This window comes from the organism of the source record quoted next, unplaced genomic scaffold, assembly GCF_019419815.1.
Source record: "Pyrus x bretschneideri cultivar Hongxiangsu unplaced genomic scaffold, Pyrus_bretschneideri_v1 Contig15, whole genome shotgun sequence".
Lineage (NCBI taxonomy): Eukaryota > Viridiplantae > Streptophyta > Magnoliopsida > Rosales > Rosaceae > Pyrus > Pyrus x bretschneideri.
In genome coordinates this window covers 5,306,845-5,314,856 of record NW_025999446.1, presented here as the reverse complement: position 1 = coordinate 5,314,856, position 8,012 = coordinate 5,306,845, and the positions used below count along the sequence as shown (strand labels likewise).

At 37.2% G+C, this 8,012-nt stretch overlaps 1 pseudogene; it reads right to left on the bottom strand.

Moving 5' to 3' along the window:
* Positions 1–4,158: 4,158 nt before the first annotated feature.
* On the bottom strand, positions 4,159–7,261 carry LOC103935028 (annotated as a pseudogene).
* Positions 7,262–8,012: the final 751 nt, after the last annotated feature.

Genomic DNA, 8,012 nt, shown 5'->3' with positions numbered 1-8,012 from the left:
AAGATGAGTAAATTAATGTAACAATGATCCCTCAACTTTAACCCAATTGGAGCAATGGTCCTTCAACTATAAATCCATTACCATTGGTTACTCAGCTCATCAAAACGTTCAGCTATGGTCCTATTCATAAACTCTATTAGAACTTCCATCAAAATGAGTTGCGTGCCATGCACGTGAGGTTGAATCAAGGGGCTAATATGAAAAATCAAATAAGAAAAACTGTATCAATAGTCCCTCAACTTTAACCCAACTGGAATCCAACTGGAGAAATGGTCCCTCAACTTTAATTTAACCCCATTGGAGCAATGGTCATTTCAACATAACTCATTTTGACAGAATTCTGACGGATTTGACGAAAAGAACCATAGCTATATGTTTTGATGAGTTGAGGGACCAATGGTAAGGAATTTTTAGTTAAGAGACCAGGGACCATTGCTCCAATTTGGTTAAAGTTAAGGGATCATCGCTACAATTTACTTAGACAATAATGTACAATTAATAGTGGGAGTTTTTTTTCAGAATAATGGTTGGACCGGTTTTAGGTGTGGGAATTGGTTTTCCTTGTAACTCCATGAAGCCACTCATGAGGAGGTGTGTTGAGAACATATCTAGCAATAAATGGTAAGTTGAGACATGAATTGCGTTGGGCCTAAAAAGTTTATCATATTTTACCAAAGCCTTTTGAATAATACCCCACCTACTTAATTACACTTGTAATTAAGTGTAATACCCTGAAAAATATTAAATAAATGATTATGTGGAAATTTTTTTTTTTTTGGAAAGTGAAATGACGAAAATGTCCCTCGTTAACTAAACGTAATTATTCGAGGACGTATTTTATCCTCATATATTTTATCATATTTCTTGGCATATTTGGATAGAGCTCGATCTCATGAATGCGTAGGCGCAAACCATTTGTGAAACGGAGTTATAACGAATGAGTTATTAACGGACGAAGTTAGGGGCAAAAACGGTAATTTAATTATTTATCTGGAAGGCTCCAGATTTGTTAGAGTGTGGATATGGTGCCACGTGTGTGGCTGAGATGGAAAGAAAGGGGGAAAAAGGAGAGGGAGCTGCCAATCAGGAAAAGGGGGGGGTATAAGGGAGCACAAATGGGAAGAAAAGAAAATGAGGGAAATGAGGGAAGGGAGAATGAGAGAATCAGCCAACCCGGTTTCTTCACCCGAGCTGGTTCCTTGACCCGGTCCTATCTTCTCCGTCCGACCTCCGTTCAAGGTGGATTTGGTGTTTATGGAAAGCTCTCATCGAGCCCAACGTCCCTATGGTGTTAGATTTCAAACTTCTAACCCAAACTTACAAATCGAAGCCATAAACCCACAGGTGATTCGATAGCTTTAACCTTTTTTCGGTGGCTCCGGCAAGCTTCCTCGTCGATGACCACCACCAAATGACTCCTCTGAACCCCAGGAGCAAGGCCCAAGACTTGGATGAGGCAGCAAAGTTTGTTTTGGTGGCGAATCAACAACTACCCAAATCGAGGGTTCCGGTGGTTCGAGTGGTTTTCCCACCACTTCCCAGCTGAATTGGGCTTCGGCCTAGGTATAAAAGTTCTCCCCCTTGTTGTGTTCTACAACCCTATAAAATTTGGTAATTTTTAGAGTTCGTCGGAATTTTAGGTTTCCGTTCGTAGGAAACCGTCACGTGCGGTGGCACGTGGCCAATAAGCCGACGCTACCATTTTATGCGTATTTCGATATTCCAATTACGTATTTGGTATAGATTTGAGGTACATCGATTATTAACACGAATGTTAGATATACATTTGAGGTACTTCGATTATTAACACGAAAGTTAGATATTTCGGTTAATTGAGTATTATCGAAAGTGGATTTAGAAATTGGAAATGTGAACTATGATTGGCTTGATCCCTTTGTAGGGAACGTAGGCAATTTAACAAGAAGGTTAGATGCAGCCATAAAATAACTGAGATTAATCTTTAACGAAAATTAGAAAGAAGAAAAGAGATTGGGTGTTTAGTTCAAAGATGGACCTTATGTTTTTGTTAAATAAGTTTAGCGATAAAATTTGTGAGGAATTAAGAATTTATTAAAGAGATTGTGATTAGTGGTAGTAAGTAAACAAGATTTTAATTTGGCCTATCATCAGATTTAGATTCCAAATAAGAATTTTCGGGACGTTACATTAAGTGTGTGGACATTACCAGTATGAATATCAATTTAAATTGAAGAAACATGTTTCATATGAAGTGGTTCTCCTTAATCAAGTTGTATATGTTAACCATAAGTGATCAATTTGAGAGTTCTTGAATATGATTCTTAGAGAGAGAAATAAAGGATTCGAAAATGGAAAGAGAAGAGGAAAATCTATTATCTTTGATATTTCTTAATGAAGAAGTTATTACATCACACTTGTATTTTTAAGCAATGGAATCTAACAACCTTCACTACCCAACTCTACATATGAATGACAAGTATCACAATCTCTAACCATTGAATATACTCTAACATCCCCCCTCAGGATCTTGGTTGAGTAATCCAAGCATGAGATTGTTGCAGTGTGTTTGAAACAAGGGTGCACTGAGACCTTTTGTAAGTATATCTATAAACTGCTCTTGAGAAGACACAAATTGCACTTCAAGTTGCTTCTTGGAAATCCTTTGACGGATAAATGAACATCAGCTTCAGTATGCTTTGTTTTTTGGTGCTGAACAGGATTAAAAGATAGGGTAATCGAAGACAATTTATCACAAAATAACACAGGATGTGCAATGACTATGATCTGCATAAATGAAAGCAACTGTTGAATTCAAGTAGTTCAGTTGAAGTAGTGGCAATGCACGATATTCTGCCTTTGTGGAAGATCGTGATACCATTTGTTGCTTCTTGGATGACCAGGAAATAGGATTGGATCCCAAAAACACAACTAAACCTATTGTTGACCTGCGATCAATTGGATCCCCAGCCAAGTGAGCATCACTGAAAGCTTTGAATACCAAACCCCTTTGTGAATAAATAATACCATGATGCATTGTACCCTTCAAGTACCTAAGTTTGCGCTTGACAACAATATAGTGTGAAACCATAGGATTTTGCATAAATTGCATATTTGGTGCATTGAAAAAGCAGTATACGACCTTGAAAATGTGAGATATTGAAGGGCACCTATAATACTGCAAGATGCAGTGGGATTGTCGTAGGGAGCCCCATCATTCTTGAGAAGCCTATTGTATGGTAAATGAGGTGTATCATAACTTTTAGAATCAAACATCTCAATTTTGTGCAGCAAATCTTGCATAAACTTTGACTAGATAAGAACAACCCAGATTTGATTGAGGAGATGTAAATGCCAAGAAAATTGTGCAAGTCACCTAAGTTCTTTATATCAAACTCATAGGTGAGAGAGTTAAGAACATGATGAATGATAGATGAAGAGCTCATTGTAATTATAATGTCATCCACGTAGGGAAACAAAATCACAATATCACAACCAATCTTCTACACAAATAAAGAAGAATCTAAATAAGTGTATTGAAAACCAATGTTAGGTAGTGTCAGCTGCTATTCTCACACCCACATTCCATTTGCACAAAGAGCGGCTTTAAATATGAACACCATAACAGACCTAGCATATGCTCCACATAGGCCAACTAAGGAGGCACATCAGTTTGGGTTTATGTCGATATAAAAAGGGTCAAGACACAATAGAATTGATCCATCAAATCCAACAGATTCCAGGTTATTTAGCCAATAATTCTCATTAAAAATTAATAAAACAAGAAAACTAAAAGAATCAAGGAACCGCACTTGATTATTCTAGATTCCAACAGAATAATGCTATAGTCAAATTCAGTAGTTATTCAACTCTAGTTACGATCTTGATTTTCATGGTTGCAAAAGAAATGTACCTTCTTCCTCTTGTTGGACGATTGAATCTATTTGCTTTCGTAATTTTTCATAGAATATTAATTGAAATATTACAGAAACGAGTTAGCATCAATGGCTGCTCAACAAATTAAATGGCCTCACATACACCAAAACTTGACTGGAATATTCTTGCTATAAATATCTTAACAATTCAATCCAAAAGTTACTTCATATAAAGTAATACTGCGTTTATAAGACTTTAAAAAAGAAAGTAGCATGAATAGAATGGATGAAACACTGCAATTGTTTGTAAATAATAAACTGTCAGTTCTTAAGCAGTTTCAACATAAAACCGCCTATATATATGCTATTAGAGTCCAATGATCAGATAATGATTATTTTTATATTGGGCTTTCAATTTATTCCCAGGCATTATCATTCAGGAATTTCGGGAGCCACTTTGCCGACTCTTTGGGAATTCGAGTAAGGTTGTTGTTACGGTCCACGTAGTAAAGACCGAATTTTGGAACAAACCCTTGCCGAAACTCAAAATTATCGAGTAGGGACCAATGAAAGTATCCCTTCACATTCACACCATTCCTGCAAAAACATCAGTGACAAGTAAATAGATACTCTTTCCTCAAACTAGTAAACATGCACTCAACTCATGAAGTTGATCTAGATTAGTAATTTTTTGTCATGTAATAGATTACGTACTTCATTGCCATCTTGATCCGGTACAGATGCTGAAGAATATATTGGATTCTATGTGGATCCTTCAATGATTGATCAAGCTTGGCTTCGGTAATTCCATTCTCCGTAATATAAACTGTTGGGCTCTGGTAGTTTTGGTTCATGAAGTTTCTGTAATCCTTGTGGATAAGAGTATATAAAGTCGATTCCTTGAGCCTGCAAGGGATGCAAATTTAGTTTTCCAGATATATTTGCTACAGTCCCGTAAAATAGTAAACTAGAGAAATATATTTTGACAGTCTCAGTTTTCTTACTTTAGGGCCAATAAGGACTCGATCTTTATCTGCAACAATAAAAACATGGGCAACAATATCAGTACCACTTTCAACCTATCGATCATTTATACATGTACACACAAACACATGGACACACGCACAGAGACGCACAAAAGCACATACAGACCAGCCTTAGCAATAAGGTCATGTATAAGCTTACTTTCAGTCACAGCTCTAGCAAAAGTATCACTGCGGTAGGCGATTGGTGCACCAGGTTTTCTTGGTAGGTAGCGACCAAATCTTGAAGTATAGTAATTGACCCCAATGAAATCGAAGGATCCCTTCATAAGTTTTTTCTCTTCCACTGTGAAAGTTGGTATCCTTTGCTTGGCTAAGAGTCTCATAATTTTCGGGTAGGCTCCGTATACTAACGGTTCCATATACCTGATAAGGAGGAGTACAATTTCATTTTATGGAAAATACGTTTTGTTGATTTCAAAAGAAAACAATAGGCAAGAATCACTGTACAAGCGGTACTTGTTCCAGCAATATATACTACTTCTTACTAACCACCCAATTTCAAAGTCCATTAGTCTCTTTGCCGCTGCCTTGTCTTCTATTGAATTAGAAAATGGCTCAACATACTGCCCGACCAGACTGATTCCGATTTGACCACCTTGATCTCCCTTCAAATAAGCAAAATAATAAATAAACATCAGTCAAGAGAAGAGTCTCATGGATTTGATGTTAATTCCAGAAGTTGACGGTAAATGAATCAGAGTGTGACTCACGAGAAACTTATCTCTGTAGAGGTTGACAACGGTAGCATGGGCAAGGAGAAGGTTATGGCTCACAGTGTATGGCTCAGTGCCGGAATTTCCGCCTGTACATGGAGGAGCATGTTCTTTCACAGGAACCGAGCACCTGGCTGGTGGACCAACTCCAAAGTCATAACCCAGCTTGGCCATAATCAGTGGCTCGTTGATTGTGATCCAATTTTTTACCCTATCGCCATACGTTTTAAAGCATAGCTCGCAGTAGTCCTTGAAATCAGCCCTGAAAATATGTGATATGGTAAACATGAGTGTCACAACTTTGAGAGATGAAAAGTATTTAGCATCAAAAGGTGCTTACACAAAAGAGCGGCTCAGGACTCCTCCGTACTTGTCCGTCAAGGCTTGTGGTGGGTCAAAGTGCAAGAGGGTCACAAAGGGTTGGATGCCTGTATTAAAATATAGAATTGACTTAATCGAACGATCAACATATAGGAGAATGACAATTGCTAATGGCATGTGGTCAGTTATTGATCATTGCTTTGTTATAACTACAATTTACAGAGCGTTAGAAAACTTGACGAACATCTTTCATCATGTGTATATTCTCCACAAAGCATATATATTATATCAAATATTGTTTCTTCAAGCTTAGGCTTCCTAAAACTTACTGAAAACTGAAGGCATATCACTGGTAATTAACACAAACTATGAAGATATACTGTCACTGTTCTTTGTAAAATTAAGTGTCTAACCATTCTTCAGTAATTCATCGATCACGTTGTTGTAGTGATCAAGGCCCTCTTGATCAAGTAGGGCACATCAACATGTACATAGTCGTGTTTGCTATTAAAACTTAAAGCCATTATTTTCGTTAATGTTCTTACTAGGAAGAATCCTGGTCCAGGCAATAGAAAATCTGTTGGCATCGACTCCAAGGTTCTTCATAGCCACCACATCTTCCTACAGTTACAATTGCTGGTTGTAAGCTATATGCCAAATAGAGAAGAAAAAAACACTTTTAACTTTTCTTTGGAGCTAGTAGCGAAGGGAACTTGATGATTAATATGTCTTCACTCACCTTGTATCGCCTATACGAATCGGTGGCAATAGACAGATTGGAGTGGTCCTGAATCCTCTCTGAAATGAAGGAAAATCAGAAAATAAATAGGTGGTAAACTATGACACATAGAAATAAGGGTATGTCAAAGAAACTAGAACAAACTAATAGTAAGTATATGTGACGCACCTGGAAACTTCTCAATGTAGTTATCCCACACACTTGGTCCTTTACGTGCGACATCTGTTGCTCCTTCGTACTACACCCAACTCATCATGGAGCATACATATTATTACATTATCAAATTTTGCAAAGAGAAATTAAAATACATATACAAGGAAAAAGTGTGCAGCTAGTTAACTACAGTTTGACAAAAAAAAAAACCTGCGGAGCATCAGTCGTGACTCCAAATACAAATCAGCTGGAAAGTCGGACCGGGTTACATCAACGGTGGATGAGTCAGCTGAGAAAGAGGCAATGACACATAAAATCACTAAAGTGGTAAACACGTTTGTTCGGGATCCCATAGATTGAACGGAGACTAAGCAACTGAAGAAACTGATATGCGGAAGAAATGAAGAGAATAAACAGAAAGAGATGAAGAATAATAGCTTCTGATTACTTGAGAAAGTCCGTGAATATTATAAGCTGTATATAGTTGAAAAACAAAGCTTTGGCTCTAGCAACCTAACCGACTACACAAGACAGTGTGCATGTGATTTGTTTTAGGTTTTAACTTTTGGATTTGCTTTTTAACCCACAATATTGCTGCAATTAAGATTATGATTTAATGGAGTTCCCAGAATTGTAGCCCTAGCTACTTCATTGAGGCCAAGGGAATTTTACACCGATGGTTTGACAAGGACCAGCTCTCCCAGTAATTACAAAACGCCAAGAACAACTGCATAAAAGTCAACAAAGATAATTAAAGAGGGCGGTTCGGTTGTAGTTAATTACCCTAAACACTAGGAATTGCCAATCGTGGTGCGCTCGCATCCACCGCTCTTCCATCGTCTGGTGTTTTCTTTCATTCCCGCTATTTTATTTTTTGTTCAATATTACATCAAGACATCGTAATTCAAATATCCAATCTACCACCGGTTATTTTATTTTCTTGTCCAATATACACCGCATATATTTTAATTATACATAAGCATTAAATTTATGATGTGAATCTACATATACTGTATATCTTATCTTATTTTGTTGTTCAATATATATATATATTAACTATATGAGCATTAGAGCTATGATGAGAATCTGCATATAACCTGATTCACATCAAATTCATCTCGGAGCAAGTATTGATGCTGATAAAGTATTTCCATCTAGAAATAGGGTATTGTTCGTGACCAGGCATTTA